This window comes from Magnolia sinica, chromosome 2 (assembly GCF_029962835.1).
Source record: "Magnolia sinica isolate HGM2019 chromosome 2, MsV1, whole genome shotgun sequence".
Lineage (NCBI taxonomy): Eukaryota > Viridiplantae > Streptophyta > Magnoliopsida > Magnoliales > Magnoliaceae > Magnolia > Magnolia sinica.
In genome coordinates, this window is record NC_080574.1 from 17,493,916 (window position 1) to 17,502,902 (window position 8,987).

Consider the following 8,987-nt stretch of genomic DNA (forward strand, 5'->3'; position numbering starts at 1 on the left):
TGGTTGAGGGGTTGACTATCCATCGCAGGATTAGACACCGCTCGAAATCCCCTGAGTTAACTGAGGTATGGTGAAGACCAACCTCCTCTACTTCCACCCGGGGTGGAGGATAACCATGATGAGAATGAGGTGCAACAGCACCCCGCCTCGTACTTTACGAGATTTTCTACAACCGGCGGAGTGAGTACGCCCTCATGCATGATTTTTCCCGAAAACACAGACAAATGGACATCAAGCCAGAGTTATCCAACTCCTTCCCAAATTCCATGGACTTGAATCGGAGAGTCCATATTTGCATTTGAAAGAGTTCGATGAAATTATAGCTACATTATGTTTTCCTAATGTATCGAAGGATACAGAGTGAAACTCTTTCCTTTTTCCTTAAAAGAGAAAGCTAAGACGTGGTTACATTCATGCGTCCTAGATCCATTGGCACATGGAGCGACATGCAGAGAATTCATATAAAAATTCTTCCCACATCATAAAACGATTACCCTCGGAAGCGATCATGAACTTTGCCCAAAGGAAGATGAAACATTCTTTCAATGTTGGGAAAGGTTCAAGGATTTGGTCAGTTCGTGCCCACAACACGGATTTGAAACGTGGCGCATTACAAATTTTTCTATGATGGTGACATCTTCCATGCGCCAAATGGTCGAGACAATGTGTAATGGAGAGTTCATTAATAAAGACATCGACGAGGTATGGGACTACCTCGATAGTTTGGCTGAAAAAACACAATCTTGGGACTATTACCCAAAGTCGAACACCACGTCTAGGCCAACTCAATCAAAGGAGAAAGGTGGATTATATCTCTTGAAAGAAGAGGATGATCTCAAGTGTAAAGTGACTACGCTCATAAGGAAAGTTGAGGCCATGGAAGGAAAGAAGGATAAGGTCAATGAAACTGTTTGCGGCATCTGTGATTGCAACATTCACACAACTGAAAACTGTCCTACAATACCTGCCTTTCGAGGAGTGTTGAATGAACAAGCCAATGCCGTAAATAACTATCAAAGACCTTTTACTGGACCCAACTCCAACACATACAATCCTGGCTGGAAAAATCATCCAAACTTTAGTTGGAGGAATGGACAGACGGCTGCTACTCGAGGTTTCTTCAATCAAAATCCAAATCAAGTGAAACCTCAAGAGGAACCGGTTCAAAATCCCATACAAGAGCTAGCTCAGGCAATGCGGGGAATCACAGATTTTATGCAAAAGATAGATTCTCGTATGACGGTTATAGAAAAGGGGATGCTTCCTGCACAACCTATCCCCAATCCTAAACCGCAATACGAGAATAATGATCCCAGCTCTTCAAATCAGATGGGGCATGCTAAATCCATCACCACTCTTAGGAGTGGGAAGATCATTGATAAAACTCTTCCGGTTAGGCCCGAAAAGCCTCAAGAACCAGAAGAGGACAACAATGATGGATCCACTGATGCCCCACAAAAAGTGGAACCGGAACTTCTAGAGAAGCCAGTTGCTCCATTCCCCCAACGGTTGGTTTCACCAAAACCTCTCTCTAACTCTCAGGATATTCTAGAGGTGTTGAAACAGGTGAAAGTCAACATTCCTCTACTTGATGTCGTTAAACAGATACCTTCATATGCCAAATTCCTAAAAGACTTATGCACGACCAAGCGACGGAGAATTATTCAAAAGAAAATCTTCTTGACTGAGAAAGTGAGCGCCATCCTGAAGCAAGACGTGCCGCAGAAATTCAAGGATCCCGGTAGCCCAACCATATCATGTGTAATCGGGAACCATCGAATTGATCACGCACTTCTTGACTTAGGAGCGAGCGTCAATTTGATTCCCTACTCGGTATACAAACAGTTAGGTTTGGGTGAATTAAAACCCACCCTAACCACACTACAACTTGCTGATCGCTCTGTTCGTGTACCAAGAGGGATAATTGAGGATGTGTTGGTCCAAGTTGATAGATTTTACTACCCTGTAGACTTTATCATCCTGGACACCGAACCCATCAATAACATGAGCACTCAGATTCCCGTCATTCTTGGTCGCCCATTCCTTGCCACGTCTAATGCAATTATCAATTGTAGGAATGGTATCATGACCATGTCTTTTGGAAATTTGACATTGGAGTCAAACATTTTTTTCAATAACGGCAGCAACTCAGAGGAAGATGACGATTTCCACGACATTAACATGATTGATTCTTTCGTGGAAGATACGACACCTCTGACCTTATCCTCCGACCATCTAGAGACGTGCCTGGCCCACTCCCATGATTTTGATGATGGCATGATTAGGGAGACGTGCGCCTTGCTTGATACTGCACCGGTACTTGAAGTTAACCGATGGAGGCCACAATTTGAAGAATTACCACAAACTGATGTAGTGCCTCTACCGTCTAACCTTAAGCCGCCGAAGCTTGACCTAAAACCTTTGCCCTCTGATTTGAAATATGCATATTTGGGTCAAGATGAGACATACCCGGTGGTGATCTCTGCCCACCTGGAGAAAGAACAGGAGAGTATGCTTATATCTACTCTCATTGAGCATAAAGGAGCCCTGGGATGGACGATAGCGGACCTCAAAGGAATCGATCCCTCGATTTGTACTCACCACATATATCTTGAGGATAATGCAAAAACCGCTCGGCAACCACAACGAAGACTAAATCCAAATATGAAGGAAGTGGTTAAGACCGAGGTTCTTAAGCTATTGGATGTGGGTATTATATACCCTATATCTGATAGTCAATGGGTGAGTCCAACTCAAGTGGTCCCTAAGAAGTCTGGAATCACCATCGTAGCCAATGCTAATAATGAACTCGTGCCAACTAGAGTCACTACTGGTTGGAGAATGTGCATTGACTACAGGAAGTTGAATACCGTCACGAGGAAAGACCACTTTCCTTTACCATTCATTGATCAGATCCTGGAAAGGTTAGCTGGTCATTCCTATTATAGTTTCCTTGACGGGTATTCGGGCTACAACCAGATAGAGATAGCCCCTGAAGACCAGGAAAAGACCACATTTACATGTCCCTACGGCACCTTTGCCTATCGAAGGATGCCATTCGGACTATGTAATGCCCCTGCCACCTTTCAGCGATGTATGCTTAGTATCTTTTCTGATATGGTGGGGCAATATCTAGAGGTCTTCATGGACGATTTCTCTGTTTACGGTCCATCTTTCAGCAAGTGCTTGGAAAGTCTTAAATGTGTGCTGAAAAGATGTGAAGAAAAGAACCTGGTACTTAATTGGGAGAAGTGCCATTTCATGGTTCAGAAGGGAATTGTCCTTGGGCATATCATCTCGTCCAAAGGAATCGAGGTGGATAGGGCAAAAATCGATCTTATCTCTAACTTACCTCCACCCAAGAACATCAGAGACGTGCGATCCTTCTTAGGACACGCAGGATTTTACAGGCGATTCATAAAGGACTTTAGTCTCCTCTCTCGTCCATTATGTAATCTTCTTCAAAAGGATGTTCCGTATGAGTGGACTGAGCAATGCCAGGAAGCTTTCACCAAGCTTAAAGGCACATTAACCACTGCACCTATCATGCAGCCACCCGACTGGAACCTTCCTTTTGAGCTTATGTGCGACGCTTCTGATTATGCTCTTGGGGCGGTCCTAGGCCAGAGAAAAGACAAGAAGCCCTACGTCATTCACTACGCAAGTAGGACTCTAAATCCTGCCCAAGTGAACTACTCGACTACGGAAAAGGAACTCTTAGCCGTAGTGTTCGCCTTGGACAAATTTAGGTCCTACTTGATCGGATCCAAGATCATTATCTATACAGATCATGCGGCACTTAAGTATCTTCTTTCTAAGAATGATTCTAAGCCCCGCTTGATACGATGGATCCTTCTACTCCAAGAATTCGATTTGGAAATTAAAGATAAAAAGGGAGTAGAGAACGTAGTGGCCGATCACCTTTCTCGCCTTAATACCTCGATTCCCTTGAGACAACCCATATCAATGACATGTTCCCTGAGGAACAATTGTTTAGAGTCTCCCATTCACCTTGGTTCGCTAATATTGCTAATTTTCTTATCACAGGTTCTATACTAACACATTGGACTGCGCAAGATAAGAAGAAATTCTTTACCAAGGTGTGCAACTTTTTTTGGGACGATCCATATTTATTTAAATATTTCCCAGATTAAATCTTAAGGAGATGTATGCCAGACGATGAGCATTAGAGTGTCATCTCCTTCTGTCACACACAGGCCTGTGGTGGTCACTTTTTTGCTAAAAAGATCACGACCAAGATTCTGCAGTGTGGCTTTTATTAGCGCAGTATGTTCACGGACACACATGAGTTTTGCAAGGCCTGTGAGCGTTGTTAGAAATTGGGAGCATTGTCCCGTCGAAATATGATGCTCTTAAATCTCATCCTTATTATTGAAGCATTTAATTGTTGGAGAATCAATTTCATGGGACCATTCCTCCAATCCTTTGGAAATTTATATATCTTGCTCGTCATAGACTATGACACTAAATGGGTCGAAGCAATTTCGCGCTAGAATAATGACTATCGTACGGTCATTAAATTCCTAAAAGAGAACATCATTTCCCGGTTTGGAACGCCTCGAGCCATCATTAGTGATGGTGGCTTACACTTTTGTAATAGACCATTCGAGAACTTAATGAAGAAATACGGTATCTCTCATAAGGTGAGCACCCCATACCATCCACAGACAAGTGGACAAGTTGAGATTTCTAATAGGGAGATCAAACACATCTTGGAGAAAACGGTTAACCCAGATCGTAAGGATTGGTCAATCCGATTGACCGATGCCTTATGGGCATACCGTACTGCATTTAAAACTCCTATTGGAATGTCTCCCTTTAGACTTGTCTATGGGAAGGCTTGTCACTTGCCTGTGGAGCTGGAACATAAAGCGTACTGGGCGATCAAAAATCTTAATTTCAATCTAGACAACGCTGGCTCGCTACGCAAACTTCAATTAAATGAACTTGAAGAAATCCGGAACGACGCATACGAGAATTCGAGAATTTACAAGGACAGGATGAAAGCGTTTCATGATCAACATATTCTACGAAAATCATTCACACCAGGCCAGAAAGTCCTTTTGTATAATTCTCGATTACATCTCTTTCCGGGTAAGCTTCGATCTCGTTGGACCGGCCCTTACATTGTTGTTACTGCTTATCCTCATGGGGCCGTCGAGATAAGAGATCCCGACAATGGCAAGGAGTTTAAAGTAAATGGACATCGTTTAAAGCCATTTGTCGAGAAATTTGATTCAGAGGACATGTCCATGCCTCTGACTGATCCTGTTTACCAGGACTGATCTCCTAGTCTGATGGAGGTATAGGTAGGTTTATCGCTTTCATAGGATTATGGTAGTTGCTTTGGTCTGGCTGAAGACGTAAACTTAGCGCTCCTGGGAGGCAACCCAGTTCTTCATTTCATGTCATTTTTTTCATTAGTCAGTTCAATGTTTGTGGGTAACATTACTGCAAACCCTCACGAGACTACAACTCGTCCACTAGGGGTAACCTAGGGGTTTAAAGGCTTGTTGCATGCGCTAAATGCAATCGAGAGCACCTGCGAAAGTGGTATAGGTAGGATTTTATTTTTGTTAGTTCTGTGTCACTTTCTCTCTCGTGCTGACCGGATTCCATGCTGCAATCTCTTGGAAAGTCTCTCACGATTCATCATCCAGGTACTATCTTCCCTTCACTCTTTCTTTACTTTTGTTGTCCTATGCGCATTTCATACTCATATCCTTTACATTGAGGACAATGTAGCTTTTAAGTTGGGGGTGGGAGATTAGGTTACATAATCAAATTTTTTCTGGACTTTCTGGTGAATTCAAAGTGATTGGACGACCATCTTTGATTTAGAATTACAGGATATGGAATGTTGGTGATTTACTGCTCTTGGATTCAGTTGCTCGTTAGATTTCACAGTTAAGTTTAATTATTAATCCATGATTAGAAGTTGTAAACATTGATTGAGTCATGATTTCACATGTCACATCTCGCTTACACATTAAGATTTCAGTTTGAAACTGATGGGTTAATTTGGTGATCAGTAAGCATAGAAGGAACCAACTTGAACAATTGCCCGTCAAGATCAATTAAAAGGAAGAGATACCATTGAAAAAGGTTAGGCAAAGAATCTTCACTATAGGTTTGCTCCCTATAAGTGTGGACTTCATTAAAAAAAAAAAAAAAAAAAAAAAAAAAAAAAAAAAAACAAAAAAACTGAAGGAATGAAAAGATGATCTTTGAGGCAAGCTTTGGTTATTATAAATTCTCTTGTTGATTACCAACGATATCCTGAAATAAAGAATTGAATATTAATGTTGGAAGTTGGGATTACACTTTACATCTGTGGAACTCAATGTTTAGGATTATTTCTAATTAAGGGACTAATACTTTGAATGAAGTTTATCGTGTGTTTGAGTCTAGGAGAGAGTAAGGCCCAACATTCATGAATTGTTGAATTCAATATCTAGATTGTTTTCCAAAATCACTCGAGTTCATAGAAATTCTCCGTAATTATCAACTTATTTTTCGCATACTTTGCTCGGGACTAGCAAAATGCTTTGGTTGGGAGTTGTGTTGAGGGTCAAATATTGCATATCGGACCCATTTATTGCATGGATGTACAAGCATGACACCGTTTAATAGCCTAATTTAATTGAATTTGTGATGCGGGCGTCTTCATGAGCTTGGTCAAAAAGGACACTAAAAGCATGGATTTACCGATCGATGACACTAAAGCAGGGAACGGACTCTAAGACTAAGAGCGACGAAATTATACACCGGAGTCCGGAAAATCGAGAAACCAAGCTCAAATGGCCGAAAGTTAAGCGAATGCAAGATCACAGCGTCCCACCATCCGATTGGCTCGAAACTTCATACATGGGATTGGGACCATAAATTAACCGTACACGTCAAATTTCAGCCATTGGATCCTCGTGAAAGTGGCAGAACTAATAGATCAGTCCATAAAACCCTGATTTGGGGCCCACCCGCTGTCCAGATACGCTTTAACTTCGGGCCCCACGGCTCAAATGAAATGGGGAACAAGATGGATGGTGTGGATTTCTCATAATCATCATACAGTGTACGTACTACACTTTTTGCACTAAACTTGCATGGCAAGACTCTCCCTGACGTCTCATCTTCAAAAACATAAGTTCTGTTTCTATTACGAAACAGAGCCTGCGGTTTTCCTTTGTGGGCCACCACCGTACACCAACGGTAGAATCCGGACCGACCATCAGGAGTGGGCCTAGAAATCGACCAAAGCCTGATCAATTCCTTGCAACTATGTAAACGATTAAGAATGCAAAGACTGGATGCTTCTGCTACGTTGATTAGTGGTGTGGTCTACCTAAAGCTCGGATCCACTTCGAATTTGAAAGATTGGCCTAAGTAGACCTTATGAATCTAATTATCGACGCTGATTCACTGGAAGATCACCGAGAGTGGCTCCCTCAAGGTCCAGCACAGCTGCCGTGCGCAAAGCCAGCGTCCGCAAGTTCCGGACGCTGCCCCGGCTTTTACGGCCCATTGAATGATCTTGGAGGTGATTGGTTGAAAGATCGACACCGTCCAAACTGTTGGGAGGGAAATTTAGACCCTTCCCAAGTTGACGGAATGCCCGGACGTGATCGCATGCTGGTCCACATCTCATCCAAACACAAACCGGTCTCGCGGTTTTGCTGCGACAGAAAACGCTGCTGTGCGTAAGAAATTCCGATTTTTCTCAGCGTAAGCAAGGTCGGTTCCCTGCAACCGACCTCCCCACCATCTTCTCTGCTTATAAAAGAAAGAGAAGAGAGAGAACCAAAGGGAGTTCGTCTTTGGTTGGAAAGAAACGGGAAGAAAGGAAGGACGGTCTGCGGTAGGGGCTGCTGAATGTGCTGCTGAGGAGTTTTCGTTTGGGAGAAGAAAACGGGGCTGCTGCTGCTGCTGTGCATGGGAGGAGTTCTTTGATGAGATACGGGAAGACAAGGAGAAGAGAGAGAAGTTTTTTTCTTTTACTTTATTTCCTTGCTTTGTTTTTTTGTTCCTTCTTCTTTTTCTTCTTCTTTTTCTTTTAATTAGAATTTAGCCCGCATCATGACGGGCTAAACCTCTTAGCTAGGGCTAAGAGGTGAAGCTTGTAGTGAGATGGGAGACTCTGATTGCTGGGTTAACTATTTAATCGTGAATTGAACTTGATTATGGTTTAATTGTTAAGGGAATGTTTGTAGTTTTTAATGGTCTATTGTGACTGAAATTACAATGGGTCTGTGATAGCTTTGAGCATGTTCCTTTTCTCCTTTTCATGTTTATGAAGTCAGGAAGCCCTATTGTTCACCATCGTCTCATGGGCATGGTCGGATGACGGTACTCTGCCTAACTTTCATGGCATGTTGATTGATTGGTAATTAGATTAATTCTGTTGTGTGCTTTGTCTCTTGGGCAAGGTTTGGTGATGGAATCCATTCTAATTCATACACCTTTCATCTCTTGAAAACCAGATCAAGTAAGTCCAGTTTGATTTCCACGATTCCTGATGCAGGAAAAAGATCTCCCTGATCTCTACGAGTGGATCCTCTGAATCCCTAGTTTTCCTTCCTTTGAATTACTTAAAGTCTTAGATAATTCTTCCACAATTATTCCTTAATTTCTATTTGGTTTAGATCACATCTTAGTCTAGTTCTAGTTCTACTTGGTTTCAGATAACGTACAGGTATCAGTCCCTGTGGATTCGACCTCGGTCTTACCGAGTTTATTACTACATCACAACCCTATACTTGGGGAGTGAACACCTGTGCTCAAGAGGATAACTTTTCCAAATCCATGGATTTTCACAATCCTTCTTTACATGTCCTTCCATCTCACAGTTCCAACACTTTACCTTTCCTTTGCCCTTGCCATTAGATTTGGATCTAGAACTTGAAGAACCTATACCTTGTTCAGAATTAGAGGTGGACATCGAGCCGAGTCAAGTCGAGGTGGGCCAAGCT

General features: G+C 42.5%; 1 non-coding gene across 1 annotated transcript; it reads right to left on the reverse strand.

Annotated features, from left to right (window-relative positions):
• Positions 1–492: 492 nt before the first annotated feature.
• LOC131238348 (small nucleolar RNA R71) lies at positions 493–596 on the reverse strand. Its single transcript, XR_009167748.1, has one exon. It is a non-coding gene; the product is annotated as a small nucleolar RNA R71 (small nucleolar RNA).
• Positions 597–8,987: the final 8,391 nt, after the last annotated feature.